At 36.3% G+C, this 17190-nt stretch overlaps 1 pseudogene; it reads right to left on the bottom strand.

The window, feature by feature from the left end:
- LOC128660590 (inter-alpha-trypsin inhibitor heavy chain H3-like) overlaps nt 1-16467 on the bottom strand; it is a 404005-nt pseudogene extending 387538 nt beyond the window's left edge.
- Between the last annotated feature and the right edge of the window lie 723 nt (nt 16468-17190).

The following is a 17190-nucleotide window of genomic DNA, read 5'->3' as shown; positions in this document are numbered from 1 at the left end:
TAAAGCATAGAACAAATAAACAATTGGACATAAAAAATAAATCATGGAATAATTTTCTTTAAACATATGTACTCTAAATTTTTGACTCATCAAAGTAGCCACCTTTTGCAGATATTACAGCCGAACACACTTGTGGCATTTTTTCTACAATGGAAATCAAATATTTTTCAAAAAGTTCTTCCCAACACTGTTGCAGAAGTTCCCACAAATGTGTTGCACTTGTAGATTGCTTTGCTTTTACCCTTCTATCCATTTCCTCCCAAACCAGCTTGATGGGGTTTAAGTCAGGAGATTGTGCTGGCCATTCCATGATTTGAAGCCTTGTTCTTTTCTTCTAATCTAGTTCTGACACAGCCTGGAGGTATGTTTATGGTCATTATCTTGTTGTAGAATGAACCCCTGACCAACTAGGCATCAACCAGAGGGTACTGCATTGCGCTGCAAAATGCTGTGGTAGTAGTTTTGGTTCAAGATGCCACTGTGCAAGTTGTCAACTCTGGATCTAGCAAAAGAGCTCCAGACCATCACACTTCCTCCTTCATGTTTGACAGTTGGTTTCACACACCGAGGAACCATCCTTTCACCTACTCGAGGGCTTATAAAAACCCTGCGTGATGAACCAAAGATCTAAAATTTTGATTCATCGGTCCATACGACCTTCTTCCAGTCTTCAGTAGTCCACTGGCAGTGCTTCATGGCCCAGGCAAGCCTCTTTTTCTTATATTTCCATCTTAGCAATTACTTTTTTACTACACTCGACCTGTGAAACCTGCAGCTCAAAGTCTTCTCTTAACAGTTGAAACTGAGACTTGATTACTTCGATCTGTGTTAAGCTGTGCTTGAAGCTCTTTTCCTGTGAGTCGCCTGTCACGCAAGCTGTTTACGCTCAGAAATGTTTCTTCTGATCCTGTTGTGGTTTTGGGTCTGCCAGACCTCCTCTTGTCAGAGGTACAGAGGAAACTGTGCTCACTGACACCTTGGCTTTCTTTGCAATTTTCTCTAAAGAAAAGACCTACACTTTTAAGGGTTATAATGGTCTGTCTGTCTTCCTTTGTTATTTGCCTTTTTCTCGCCATTTAGAGAGCAACATACTACATTCCTGCAGTACAATACTGTCCAAATATTTCTTAACAGGGTGTAGTAACACAGTCTGTTCCAACACTGCTTTTATAAATTTAGAGGGCTTGTAAGTAATCAACAAAATTTGGGACAGCTTTAAGAATTGTTAGCATAAACTTTCAAGGCTTAATTTACTTACATTACTGCTGAACATTTGTGATTTGTTAACCCATTACTTTTTCCCTTAAAAATACCTTCTTTTTTTTAAAACTCTGCAATGCACATTATTTTTCGGTTTTTATTAACATAAACTTTTTTCACCTCTTGCAGTTTACCACTTACCGTTGTACCATTTCAGGTTATTCACTGTACTTGAACTGCTTAAATTTCAATATAAACTGGAAAATGGGGATGTTTTAAAACTTTTGACCAGTAGTATATATATATACCTATACCCTCATTTATACACATATTTAGACATAAATTCCATTGAAACACCTTGTCATATACTATATATAATTGAACCCTTATAGACAAAAACTAGTAATATTTATATTAATCATTTAATCAGAAACACCTAGATTACGAGTTTTGCGTTAGGCTTAAAAAGCAGCGTTGGCCGGTCCTAACGATGCTTTTTAAATGCCCGCTGGTATTACAAGTCTTGCAGGTACAGGTTTACCGCCACACTTGGAAATACCACAAATCCACTTACGTAAATTGCGTATCCTCTTTTTTCAATGGGACTTGCATAGTGCCGGTATTAAGAGTCTGCCACAAAGTGAGCGGTAGACACTCTCCTGTCAAGACTGGTACTGCTTTTAAAGTCAGTAGTTAAGAGTTTTACACTACAAAGCCGTAGCATAAAACTCTTAACTAAAGTGTTAAAAAGTACACTAATACCCATAAACTACCTATTAACCCCTAAACCGAGGCCCTCCCACATTGCAAACAGTAAAATAAAACATTTAACCCCTAATCCGCCATCTTGGATGATGTCACTTAAAGGTACCTTCATTCAGTGTTAGCCGTCGGATGAAGAGGATGCTCCGCATCGGATGTCTTGAAGATGGATCCACTCCGCGCCGGATGGATGAAGATAGAAGATGCCATCTGGATGAAGACTTCTATCCATCTGGAGGACCACTTCGCCCGGCTTGGATGAAGACTTATCCCGGCTTCGTTGAGGACTTCGGCCCGGTTGGATGAAGACTTCTCCCGGTAAGGTGATCTTCAAGGGGTTAGTGTTAGGTTTTTTTAAGGGGGTATTGGGTGGGTTTTAGAGTAGGGTTGGTTGTGTGGGTGGTGGGTTTTAATGTTAGGGGGATTTGTAATTTTTTTTACAGGTAAAAGAGCTGATTGCTTTGGGGCAATACCCCGCAAAAGGCCCTTTTAAGGGCTATTTATAATTTAGTGTAGGGTAGGGCTTTTTTATTTTGGGTGGGCTTTTTTATTTTGTTAGGGGGATTAGATTAGTTGTAATTAGTTTAAAAATCTTGTAATTTGTTTACTATTTTCTGTAATTTAGTGTTTTTTTTGTGTATTTTAGCTAATTTTATTTAATTGTATTTAATTTAGTTAATTGTATTTAATTGTAGTGTAGTGTTAGGTGTTAGTGTAACTTAGGTTAGGTTTTATTTTACAGGTAAATTTGTCTTTATTTTAGCTAGGTAGTTTATTAAATAGTTAATAACTATTTAGTAACTATTCTACCTAGTTAAAATAAATACAAACTTGCCTGTAAAATAAAAATAAACCCTAAGCTAGCTACAATGTAACTATTAGTTATATTGTAGCTAGCTTAGAGTTTATTTTACAGGTAAGTATTTAGTTTTAAATAGGAATTATTTAGGTAATGATAGGAATTTTATTTAGATTTATTTTAATTATATTTAAGTAAGGGGGGGTTAGGGTTAGGGTTATACTTAGGTTTAGGGGTTAATAAATTTAGAATAGTGGCAGCGACGTTGGGGGCGCAGATTAGGGGTTAATAAATATAATGTAGGTGTCGGCGATGTTGGGGGCAGCAGATTAGGGGTTAATAAGTATAATGTAGATGGCGGCGGTGTCCGGAGCAGCAGATTAGGGGTTAATAATATAATGTAGGTGGCGGCGATGTCGGGGGTGGCAGATTAGGGGTTAATAAGTGTAATATTAGGGGTGTTTAGACTTGAGGTTCATGTTAGGGTGTTAGGTGTAAACATAAATTTTATTTCCCCATAGGAATCAATGGGGCTGCGTTAGGAGCTAAACGCTGCTTTTTTGCAGGTGTTAGACTTTTTTCAGCCAGCTCTCCCCATTGATTCCTATGGGAAAATTGTGCACGAGCACGCACAACCAGCTCACCCGCTAACTTAAGCAGCGCTGGTATTGGAGTGAGATGTGGAGCAAAATTTTGCTCAACGCTCACTTCTTGTCTTTTAACGCTGTGTTTGTAAAAACCCGTAATACCAGCGCTGTCTGTAAGTGAGCGGTGAGCATAAACTGCTCATTAGCACCACACAGCTTCTAACGCAAAACTCGTAATCTAGGCGATAGTGTAAATATGAGTGTAAAACTTTATTTTAATGTGCACTAAAGCACATTTTTTTTAAAGCCTTCCACTTTACGCTAGGGGTAGATTTAACAAAACTCGAGCGGACATTATTTGTGGTAGCGAATCATGTCGGCTCAACCTCGCTAAATGCAGATATCATACGCTGTCAGCATTTAACATTGCACAAGCATTTCTGGTGAAATGCTTGTGCAATGCCGCCCCCTGCTCACTGGCGGCCAATCGGCCGCTAGCAGGGGTCATCAATCATCATGATCGTATCGGGATGATTTCAGTCCGCCACCTAAAATGCGTGAGCACACCTGTTTACTTTTAACTTGTAATATGCACACAGGTTAGCTTGGTTGCGATATTGCCTAACTAAATTGTTGTCACATTCTACTACTGTATTTATTACAATAATAAAACAAGGTCTTTTATGTCCTAATGTGACTTGTATAATGTCTTACCTCTTGAGTACTCCGTTTCTGTAAAATAAAGAAACAAACCATTAAAATACATTTCTGATAAGTATTATACTAGTGTAGTCAAGCAAACTTATTGCACATTATTAATCTATAATTGAACAAAAAAGTAGGAAAACTTAGACTATTAGCTGTTACATCCAACAACAGATTTAGAAATAAGATCTCTTGCGTGTTGTAAAGAATTATATTTGTTTCATTGCATGTTTTAATATGATGTCTTGTGAAAATTGTATGGTGTGATTTTTTGTAACAGTAACTTGCAGAATTGGTTTTTGTGAAAAAGGAATAATAATGAATTAACAGAAAAAGTCAAGTAAAAAGTATAAAGATAATGTAAAGTATCCTGAAGACAGTCATTTAGATGCATCAGGTTTTATAAGTAAAACATCTTACACTGAGTAGATTTCATAAATATGGTTAAACATCATAATCCTCCAGAGCAATTTATGTGAAGTGATAATTATTTGGAGCACATTGCTCAATTATTAAATAATGAAATATGTGTTTTGTTCTTTTAATGTGTAATAAAGATACAGAATATTAATTACAGGTAAATAAAACAACATTTGAATAAAAAATATCAAAATCTTATTCAGTCAAAATGAACACTGAGGGCTCAATGACTAAAGGATCTTTTATTTATTTACTTCAAACATTGTGGATAGACTGTAACAAAGTGTTATTAATATAGAATATGTTGGTGAGGATTGCACTAAGCTGGCAGATTTTTACTCCACTAACAGGGCACCCATGAATAATAGCAGAGTCTTTGGTAAGAGGCATCCAGCTAGATGGGAGCTACTTCAAGACCACACTTTACCAAGACTGCTATGCCCACATCTAATGTGTCTGTTCCTTCTGGAAAGGGAGGGGCGAGTGCTACACCTGGGCAGGGGGATACCTGCAGGAGTTTTTTTGCAATAAAATGGGGCAAAATATAATTGGCACAATAAGCTACAGGAAGTCATCCCCCTGAATTACCAGTTTCTTTGTCACCCGGTCAAATGCAAAGAACAATGAAAATCTATAAGCTGTCACTCAAGGTAACACTGGTCTGGGGCAGATGTGACTGTTTTGGGTCTAGAGCTGCTGAGATCTAAGGACATTAACCCTTGCAGGACTTTAGCAGTTAAGGGATTTGTGAGATTACAACCTTTAGTGACTAAATGTGTGATTGGAGAGCAGGGAGAGGTCTAAGAGGTGTGGGGGTATCTGACAATATTTCTACTGATTTAATTACATAAAAGAGAGAAAGCACAGGGGCTTACAGCACTATTTCTATTGATCAAACATAACCTTTATTAATAAATTAAAATAATTAACAGAAAGTAATATCACATTGTATCACCTTGCTCACATACCACCCTCCCACTGGGTAAGGTATAGTAGTGAAAAAAGCAGAGTGAATAAGAAAATAAATAGAAAAAGATAAAAAGAAAGCATCACACTAATCCCAAAGAGTCCTGGCCGATATATTGGAACCTCGGCATCAGGTGGGATAGTGGAGAGGCAAGTTAGAAAAGATAGTGCAGCAAAAACGTTTAGGCCCTACCCAGCCATTTTCAAAGCTAAAGAATTTTAGCAATGAAAAAGGCCATGTAGGGCTGAAACTTGTTTCAGAATTGTGTGTAATTTTACAATGCATCTAATATTTGTATAGTTAGATATTTTATTCATAATCATTTATTTTTTTTTCTGGATAAATTGAAAGATGGTTTAAAGTGGCAAAAATAATACATTTTATCTTCTGAGAGTTAATGATTTTTTTTTATTGAACAAGATAGGTATAGAATACTAAGGGCTAGATTACTAGCTTTTAACGCAAGCGGGTTAGAACAAGTTTTACAAACTGAAAGTAAAATGTTTTTGTGCAAGCGTAAACCCTATGGGCCAGATTACAAGTGGAGCACTAAATATTGCTTGCATGCAAGCGATATTAGCTCTCTACCTTGTAATACAAGCGCACCATAATTACTAAGAATTTGTATTTACGTTCATTTCTGGACATCGCTAGTTTATCCAACTTACGGCCCTTTATGAACTGCCGGCCGGGTTTATGTAATACCCCGATGTGCAAGGTGAAATTACGGGCATGCGCCATATATGTAATCTCGCCCATAATTCCTTCAAAAATATCTATTTATTTTGTAAAGAGAATGAAAAAAAAATAGTCTTTCAACTTTACGGGTTATGTCTGCAATCAGACAGCTTTTTTATGTCTGAAATTAGACAGCTGTAGCCACCTGAGAAATTAAGATACATTAAATAAAGTACACATTTTTGGAAAGTACACCCCGCATCAAATGAGGGGCTACAAGTATTGCTAGCACAAAAATAGACAATGTAATAAAATATTTTTTATGCAAAGCACCATATTCCATTAATTGTTGTGCCACTCAATTATGTGTTAGAGATACATGTAGCCCCTCAATTGATGCACCAAAGGGTGTATTTTCTACAAATGCATGCTTTGTGTACCATATTTTAATTTTCCAAGTCGCTAGAACTGTTTCATTGCAGACATGACAATCTTGAAATTGTCTTAAAAAAAAATAGCCTTTCAACTTTTATTGGTTATGTCTGCAATCAGACAGCTGTAGAAACCTGGGAAACTAAGATACATTAAATAAAGTAAACATTTTTGGAAAGTTCCGAAAGGCATTGACATTGGTTGGGTTTCCTGCATTTTAATTTAGTTCCCATTCGTTCAGAATTGGAGCAGCTACTGAAGTGAGAATGTTGGGAATGAGTGATGAAAAGATTCAGGGAATTGGGAGATGGTCGTCGGGGAGGTTTAAGTCTTACGTTTGTCAATATTTGGCCCTATAGCTCTTTATATTGTTGTTTTTTAAGTCCGGTGGAGTGTTGGTTTATCAGCACTCTTACATTTATTGGGCCAGACGTGTTGCGGCAGTGAGAGATGATGGTTGTCAGCTTTGTTTACCTACTGAGCATGTGGTGCTGCGCTGGCTTGATGTTAGGGGCTTAAAATGGGATCAGGTCCTTTTGAAGGTTGTGGAGTATTCCAGGCTGTTCTGCCCTACAGGTATTTTAGTAATTAATTTGGGTGGTAATGATCTTGGTTTTACCGCACAGAGAGATCTGGTGTCTAGAAAGAAGGAAGATTTGGGGAGATTGTGGGAGTTATTTCCTCAGCTATGGGTTGTTTGGTCTGAATTGGAACCCATCGTTTTCTGTAGGGTGGCGTGGGATAGTAAAAAATTGGATACATCTAGAAGGAAAATGAACAGGGTATTGAGTAGCTTTGTGAGGCAGAGAGGGGGTGTCTTTATGACACGTGGAGTTTGAAGGGGAGTCAGGAAAATGTTTTTTCTTAAAAGATGGGGTACATCTGAATGAGGTGGGTTTGCAGTTATTCGATTTTAATCTAAAAGAAGGAGTTTTAAAGGCCTTGGGAGCATGTCAGGGCTCTGCTGGTGGCCGTGCCTGTGGTGGTGTGCTTGCTGTCTGAGAAGTTATGGAAGCAATGTGGGTACCTGCTGTGGGTTCAGAAGAGGTTAGCAATAAGTTTACTTGATAGAGTTTGAACAGTTATTGAGCTCCTATGGGGCAAGCACTAAGGTGGGTTACTTTGTAACCAATGCCTTTTCATGTGGTTTGTAAGTTATTTATTTGTTTACATGTTTTAAATAATAAATTGGCTGCAGCCTTTACAACCCCAAGTTACTGTGTGTTTGGTTTTATTGTGGGTAAGGGACAAAGAGCCTAAATATGGGGTCTAAGATGCTGTTTTTGATAATTTATTAAATTGACATGCTTGCAATATACAGTGGGAAAATCAGTGACATTTTCTTAATTTCTGCTTATTTCAGACAGGTTACCTACTACAAATATGTATCCACACAGGTTTTGATGATAGAGCTTAGAAAAATAAAATAACATTATTTATTGAGTCAGGGGCAAAAAAATACAAAATTTTCACATTTTACATGCTATTTTATAAACCTGATGATACATACACATATAATAATGGCATATTTTGAATATGCTGGGTCTGCTAAAAAAAAACAATACATACGCCTAGATTTACGAGTTCTGCGTTAGGGTTAAAAAGCAGCGTTAATGGGTCCTAATGCTGCTTTTTAACGCCCGCTGGTATTACGAGTTTGGCAGGTAAAGGTGTACCGCTCACTTTCCTTCCGCGACTTTTGTCTACCGCAAATCCCCTTATGTCAATTGCGTATCCTATCTTTTTAATGGGATTTGCCTAACGCTGGTATTACAAGTCTTTGAAGAAGTGAGCGGTACAGCCTCTACCGCCAAGACTACCACATTTAAAAGTCAGTAGTTAAGAGCTTTATGGGCTAACGCCGGAACATAAAGCTCTTAACTAAAGTGCTAAAAAGTACACTAACACCCATAAACTACCTATGAAACCCTAAACCGAGGCCCCCCCACATCGCAAACACTATAATAAAATTATTTAACCCCTAATCTGCAGACCGGACATCGCCGCCACCTACATTATACCTATTAACCCCGAATCTGCTGCCCCTAACATCGCCGACACCTACATTATAGTTATTAACCCCTAATCTGCCGCCTCCAACGTCGCCGCCACCCAACTACAATTATTAACCCCTAATCTGCCGACCGGAACATCGCCGCCACTTTAATAAATGTATTAACCCCTAAACCACCGCACTCATCGCCTCGCAAACACTATAATACATTTTATTAACCCCTAATTGGGGTTAATAAAAAAATACAATTTTATTAACCGCTAACCCCTGATCGGAACAGCCAATAGAATGCGAGGTCAATCTGATTGGCTGATTGGATCAGCCAATCGGATTGAACTTCAATCTGATTGGCTGATTGAATCAGCCAATCAGATTTTTCCTACCTTAATTCCGATTGGCTGATAGAATCCTATCAGCCAATCGGAATTCGAGGGACGCCATCTTGGAACCGTCATTCGTCGGGAAGTCGTCGGCCAGGATGGATGTTCCGCGTTGGAGGTCTTCAGGATGCTGCCGCTCTGCTCTGGATGGATGAAGATAGAAGATGCCGCTTGGATGATGACTTCAACTGGATGGAGGAACTCTTCTGCCCTGCTTGGATGAAGACTTCTACCGGATGGGGGACCTCTTCTGCCCCGCTTGAATGAAGAGTTCGGCACGGCTGGGTGAACATGGCTCAAGGTAGGGTGATCTTCAGGGGGTTAATGTTAGGTTTTTTTAAGGGGGGTTTGGGTGGGCTTTAGAGTAGGGGTGTGTGGGTGGTGGGTTTTAATGTTGGGGGGGTATTGTATTTTTCTTTACAGGTAAAAGAGCTGATTACTTTGGGGCAATGCCCCGTAAAAAGCCCTTTTAAGGGCTGGTAAAAGAGCTGATTACTTTGTAATTTAGTATAGGGTAGGGACTTTTATTATTTTGGGGGGCTTTTTTATTTTATTAGGGGGCTTAGTTTAGGTGTAATTAGTTTAAACTTCTTGTAATTTATTTTTTATTTTCTGTAATTTAGTGTTTGTTTTTTTTGTAATTTAGTTTATTTAATTTAATTTAATTGTATTTAATTGTAGGTAGTTTAGTTAATGATTTTATTTATAGAGTAGTGTTAGGTGTAATTGTAACTTAGGTTAGGGTTTATTTTACAGGTATATTTGTATTTATTTTACCTAGGTAGTTATTAAATAGTTAATAACTATTTAATAACTATTGTACCTAGTTAAAATAAATACAAAGTTGCCTGAGAAATAAATATAAATCCTAAAATAGCTACAATGTAATTATAATTTATATTGTAGCTATATTAGGGTTTATTTTACACGTAAGTATTTAGCTTTAAATAGGAATAATTTATTTAATAAGAAATAATTTATTTCGTTAGATAAAAATTATATTTAACTTAGGGGGGTGTTAGTGTTAGGGTTAGACTTAGCTTTAGGGGTTAATACATTTATTAGAGTAGCGGTGAGGTCCGGTCGGCAGATTAGGGGTTAATACTTGAAGTTAGGTGTCGTTGATGTTAGGGAGGGCAGATTAGGGGTTAATACAATAGGGTTATTGAGGCGGGAGTGAGGTGGATTAGGGGTTAATAACTTTATTATAGTAGCGGTGAGGTCCGGTCGGCAGATTAGGGGTTAATAATTGTAGGTAGGTGGCGGCGACGTTGGGGGCGGCAAATTAGGGGTTAATAAATATAATATAAGGGTTGGTGGTGTTAGGGGCAGCAGATTAGGGGTACATAAGGATAACGTAGGTTGCGGCGGTTTGCGGTCGGCAGATTAGGGGTTAAAAAAATGTATTATAGTGGCGGCGAGGTTGGGGGGCCTCGGTTTAGGGGTACATAGGTAGTTTATGGGTGTTAGTGTACTTTAGAGCACAGTAGTTAAGAGCTTTATGAACCGGCGGTAGCCCAGAAAGCTCTTAACTCCTGGCTTTTCTCTGCGGCTGGAGTCTTGTCGTTAGATTTCTAATGCTCACTTCAGCCAAGACTCTAAATACCGGCGTTAGAAAGATCCCATTGAAAAGATAGGATACGCAATTGGCGTAGGGGGATCTGCGGTATGGAAAAGTCGCGGTTGGAAAGTGAGCGTTAGACCCTTTCCTGACTGACTCTAAATACCAGCGGGCGGCCAAAACCAGCGTAAGGAGCCCCTAACGCTGGTTTTGACGGCTAACGCAGAACTCTAAATCTAGGTGTTAGGGCTTATTTTATAGGTAAGTATTTAGTTTTAAACAGGAATAATTTATTTAATGATAGTAATTTTATTTAGATTTATTAAAATTAGATTTAAGTTAGGGGGTGTTAGACTTAGGTTTAGGGGTTAATCACTTTATTATAGTAGCGGCGACATTGGGGGTGGCAGAATAGGGGTTAATAATTGTAGGTAGGTTGCGGCGACATTGGGGATGGCAGATTAGGGGTTAATAAATATAATGTAGGTGTCAGCGGTTTTAGGGGCAGCAGATTAGGGGTTCATAGGTATAACGTAGGTGGCGGTGGTGTCCGGAGCGGCAGATTAGGGGTTAATAGTATAATGCAGGTGGCGACGATGTCGGGGGCGGCAGATTAGGGGTTAATAATTGTAAGGTTAGGGGAGTTTATACTCGGGGTTCATGTTAGAGTGTTAGGTGTAGACATAACTTTAATTTTCCCATAGGAATCAATGGGGCTGCGTTAGAAGCTGGACGCTGCTTTTTTGCAGGTGTTAGGTTTTTTTTCAGCCGTCTCAGCCCCATTGTTTCCTATGGGGAAATCGTGCATGAGCACGTTTTAGCCAGCTTACCGCTACCGTAAGCAGCGCTGGTATTACAGGGAGAAGTGGCGTCAAATTTGCTCAACGCTCACTTTTCTGAGGCTAACGCAGCCATTCAGAAAACTTGTAATACCAGCGTTGTTTAAAGTGAGCGCTAGAACACAAAGGAGCGTTAGCACCGCACGGCTTTACCGACAAAACTCGTAATCTAGGCGATAGTTTGTATAGTTTATTCATACAAACTTTACTTCTAAAAGTGTTTAAACGTGAACTGCAACAAAAAGCTCAAAACCATCTTAGCACACAGGTGGGAAATGGCTTAGCAGCCAAAGGGTTAAACAGCTTTCTAATTTGCTTTTATTATCTAATTTACTTCATTATTTTGTTATCCTTTGTTGAAGAAACATAAAAACACATGGTTAAGCCAATAACATGAGGCAGATATGTGCAACCACCAATAAGCAGCTCCTTACGCTACCTAGGTATGCTTTTCAACAATGAATACCAAGAGAACAACAAATGAAATAATACAAGTAAATTGGAAAGTTGTTTAAAATTGCATGTTCTCTCTGAATCATTAAAATAAAAATGTGGGCCTCGAAAAATACATTATTGGACCATGGGATATAAGGGTATACAGGGCAGAGTCCTGTAAATCATATTCCAGCACTTTTAAAGGTCCATTTTTTATTTATTAAACTCCACAGCCTACAGGATTTACTAAACTGGTTTCTAATTATTAGAGTGATGGCACCACAAGCGGACACACTCCCCAATAATATCACAGTCGTGAATTTGAATTAGTTGCAGCTAAATGCTATTCTAGTAAATACGGGGAGGGGTGATTTGCACAGAGAATAATGGATACAATTTGTGGAAATTCAAGAGAGATTTCCACTAAAGAATGCGAATATAGCACTAGCTGTCCTGACTATAAGACGGATTAGAATAACCTAACTTAAAACATAACTTTTAATATATTTAATTAAAAGGGAATTGGATGAACTTTAAAACCAATGGAAAAAGTAGTTATGGATTAGTAACTTTAATATAGTATAATCATGGATAAAGGCCTTTGAGGTATGATAACTTACTTGAAGGAGTAATAATATATATATCAGTAATGCAGTAAATATGTGTTACATATGTAACTGGATATCAATAGTCTATGTTACATATGTAGCTAAGTAATGGAATCAACAAACTGGGTTTTTTCAAAGTACGGGCAAAACGCGTTAGGAGTATTATATAGAGCTGATGGGAGCTCTTTTTTAATTAGGAAACAGTAGCTATTTAAAAAACTTGAATCGATTATATCAGTTGCAACTACAATTGAATTGGGTTAGCTCCGTGGAGGGCAGGATTCATAGACTTAGGATTACTATACGTTAATTATATATATCCACTTGTTGATCAGAATAAAGATATACAAATGTAGTGTTGGCACAGACTAATTCGCCGGCTGAATAGTATCAGGTGTTAGAAAGCATTAAATCATTACACGAGTAACAGCACAATAACAGCAACATCCGTTTAGGATGAGAGTTTTTATATTGATACGCCAAGCAAGCAGACAGGCAGTGGATAATATAATGGTTATCTAATTTTAAAGATATCGGTAATATGCACTTGATACTTACAATTTAAATCCCGGTGAGACTTAATGGTACAGTTGGGAGCATATAGGATATTGTACTAGAAACCTATAAATATAAATCCCCACGGGACAATACAATATTTGTGTAAGTGCATAGTACATGATAACTCTACACCCTAATTACTTTATCCATAAACGCTGTAGGTCTGGGTACTACATGAATTGCCACAAACACACTTTGGCAGTCATATGAATATATGTTATGAATATTTAAAGCTTCAGAGATTTATAAGCTGCAAGTGTATATCACACATTAATTGGATACTTTGATCTGTTTATCCACAAACGCTGTAGCTCTAGGAGTGTAGCATACTTACTGCCAGAAATATATGTCGTCAGTCATATGAACGCAGGCTATGATATAACTCTTAGAGATCATCAATCGGAATCCTTAGAAAGTATCATTGCAATTACTTTGCAGTCTGCTTAGGTATAAACATACACTGTTTCTAATGAGTGATCGATTTGAACATGATCACGATTATAGTTCTTTGAACTAGGATTGTATTGAAACCATAAACCAAAGTAGGCAGTTACATGATTACAAATAACTAATAAAGTGAACTTAATACTTTGCTATTACCAGAATATTGAAAAGTCTTATATATGTTATAATGAAGCTGTAATTATTTAGCTGTTACCAAGGGCAACTAAGTGAACCATAGTAACTTATGTAACAAGAAGGCCTCATTCACACGTGTTTAAACATTACATACTATGTCCTAAAACTTGGGAATAAACAGTAATAAATACTGGATATACTATTCAGCAATCCAAGGATACTAGAAACAGCTTATTTAGGACTGGAGCAAGATATAACACATCTATTACCATCCACACGATAATAGATTGCATACTTTTGAATATTATCTACAAATGAAACATATGTTCCGTTAAATACGTTACACATTATAAAATTTATACAATTGAGAGGACATCAGCAAAGCCACATATAAGATTGAGCTAATCACTACAACATATTATTCAGTTAACAAGTGGGTATACATCTAGTTTATATTGCTGTACTTGTCCCCTAGAAAAACACCTTATGGTAAAGTGAAACTAGGGATCATATTATTAATTTATTGCTAGACCCTCAATGTCATCTATATATAGTAATTTACCCATATTGTGATCCAAGCAGCATACCTGCAATATTTACTCTATACCTGGAATCGGAATTCAATTAGAGGGCTTCCCTCTTCGTACCCCAGTTTGTTGATTCCATTACTTAGCTACATATGTAACATAGACTATTGATATCCAGTTACATATGTAACACATATTTACTGCATTACTGATATATATTATTACTCCTTCAAGTAAGTTACATTACCTTAATATTTATCTAGGCTATCATACCTCAGAGGCCTTTATCCATAATTATACTATATTAAGGTTACTTATCCATAACTACTTTTTCCGTTGGTTTTAAAGTTCGTGCAATTCCCTTTTTATTAAATATATTAAAAGTTATGTTTTAAGTTAAGTTATTCTAATCCGTCTTATAGTCAGGACAGCTAGTGCTATATTCGCATTATTTAGTGGAAATCTCTCTTGAATTTCCACAAATTGTATCCATGATTTACTAAACTGTCAAACTGGTCCTTTTTGAACATTTTAAGAATTTTGGAATGGAATACTATTTTTGGGCAAAGCACAGTTAAGAGAGACATCAATGCCATAACTGGCTGTATTTATTATACAATGGTCTAGATTCATTTCTTTAAAAGCCCTTTACTATTGTATGTATTTCTTTTTACTAATCAGCCAGTTACATGTTTTCATCCAGTTACATCTCGTCCAGTAAATAACAATTGCTAGAAACACGAGAACACAAAGATCATGACTATACCATGTCAAAAACGTGTTTTTAAATGTGTTCTTACAATGCCTGTATTTAGTTAACATATAACTTAACATTACACAAATGCAGATATTAATTTATAGTACATTAGTTTTGTAAAAGCGATTAGTCTCTTTAATCATGTGGTTATGAATAGGATCTTATTTTTTTGTATTTGTAGTGTGTTTGTTGATATTTAGGATCCCTTGTATAGGGTTTTCAAAAACTAGAATTAAACATTTTTGTTTTTAAAAGATGCCATTTTGAAAATACAATATCTCATGTTGAGATCTTTTCACAATAACTTAAAGGGACACTGAACCCAAATGTTTTCTTTCATGATTTAGATAGAGCATGCAATTTTAAGCAACTTTCTAATTTACTTCTATTATCAATTTTAATTCGTTCTCTTGTAATCTTTATTTGAAAAAGATGGCACCTCAGCTAAGGAGCCAGCAAATGTTTGCTTCAGTACCATGGACAGCACTTGTTTATCGGTGCTGACCAATCAGCAAGGACAACCCAGGTTGTTCACCAAAAATGGGCCGGCATCTAAACTTACATTCTTGCTTTTCAAATAAACATACCAAGAGAATGAAGAAAATTTGATAATAGGAGTAAATTAGAAAGTTGCTTAAAAATGCATGCTCTATGTGAATCACGAAAGAAAATTTTTGAGTACAGTGTCCCTTTAAATCTTGCAAGGTTGTGAAATCCATGGTATTCCTTTAAAAAAAAAAAACATCACATCACATAGAAGAGTAGACTGTTTGAAAGAGGGTTTTTTTTTTTTAATGTTTCTGTTTCAACAAATGTTCTACTGCCCAGTTAATCCCATTCTGTACATTAAGAAGATAACATTTGGAAAGACAGAAAAAGGTAGATATTTTCAATGGGTAAATCTTGTCATTGTGCACTTTGACAATGTACAATGTGAGATCTGTCTGAATTCTGTTATTGTAGATCCTAAAAGTTGCAAACACTTTCTTCTGGGAGAAATTAAATTCCTGTACAATTCTTTATTTGTAGCCAAACCATAAAATGCTTTATGCTCAATACATTAAGATTTGTTTAATCTATAATAAGTAGTTATAATCAGTACATTCAAAACAATAATAAAAGCAGCATAAACATAACACAGCACATGTACACTATACCCCTGTTCTATTTATTAAAAAAAAAAAAAGTTATACACATCTTTCTAATGTTTTTGTAACATAAGTTAATTGCACATCACCTATAACCATCCCAACACACTGTAAACATAGATTTTCAACATATACTGTATGTGTTTCAGCTGTGTATTAATTAATAAGCATGTACACCTGACATTTAATTGTCTTTTATCTGGTGGTTGGTATTTTAAATAGATATATTTTAATTTAACAGATAAACAACAGGTTAACAAATACAGTGGAATTTTTTACATGTTTTCTGGGGGGGGGGTTTCATTACTTATACAGTATGCTGACTATATTTACATAATTTATTTTGCAAAAAACATTAAAAAAACTGAGATCATCTCCAATGATAAATAAAACAAACATATTTTGACCAACCTGGATGTTTCTTATGGCTTCTATCAAAAAGTCAGCACTCACAAAAGTTGAAAGACATAAAAGAAAAGCAAAAAACAGCAACAGACGACCCATTTTGGAAACAACTGATTTGTAACAAGCACAGAGAATGTTTTATATTAGTGACCTAAACACAATATGTTAATGAGTAATATAACATCAAATATTGCTTCAGACTCCATGTCTGATAACCTATCATTCATTGTCATGTTTGCTGTATCTTCTGGTTTCAGGCCAGAAAGAAGCATGTTATGGTTTACTAATTCTTGAAGAGAAACACTGATTAGCCGGTGTACTTTAGAGAGAGACGAATATGAGCTAAAGAGGATTTTTTTTATAGACTAAGCAGCTGCCCTAGATTTGAAAATCCATTTTTCTCGTCTCATCCATATTGAGCACAACAATACTTTATTAAAAAAACATTTTCCTTTGTTGTCTTTTATTAAAAAAGTCTGTCTTTCTTGTTATGGTTAATCTATTTCACAATTAACTCATTATTTATTTATTTATAAAATATTTTACCAGGAAGGATACATTGAGATTTCTCTCGTTTTCAAGTATGTCCTGGGTCCACAAAACATTGCATTGATACAATAGGGTACAATAAAATTCAAAACCAATAATAATACACAATATATTCAAACATTTTACATAGAACAGGTATAGGCTGACCATATTTCCTAGAGACAAAAATGGGACATTGAGATGTCAAAAACGGGACGGGGTTAATATTCTTTTTTCATAGGGAAAAAAGTAAGATTTTAACAAAAGTTAACTTTTATGACATGAATTTAAACTATTGAGC

This window comes from Bombina bombina, chromosome 5, assembly GCF_027579735.1.
Source record: "Bombina bombina isolate aBomBom1 chromosome 5, aBomBom1.pri, whole genome shotgun sequence".
NCBI lineage: Eukaryota > Metazoa > Chordata > Amphibia > Anura > Bombinatoridae > Bombina > Bombina bombina.
This window is presented reverse-complemented; position numbering and strand designations above follow the sequence as displayed.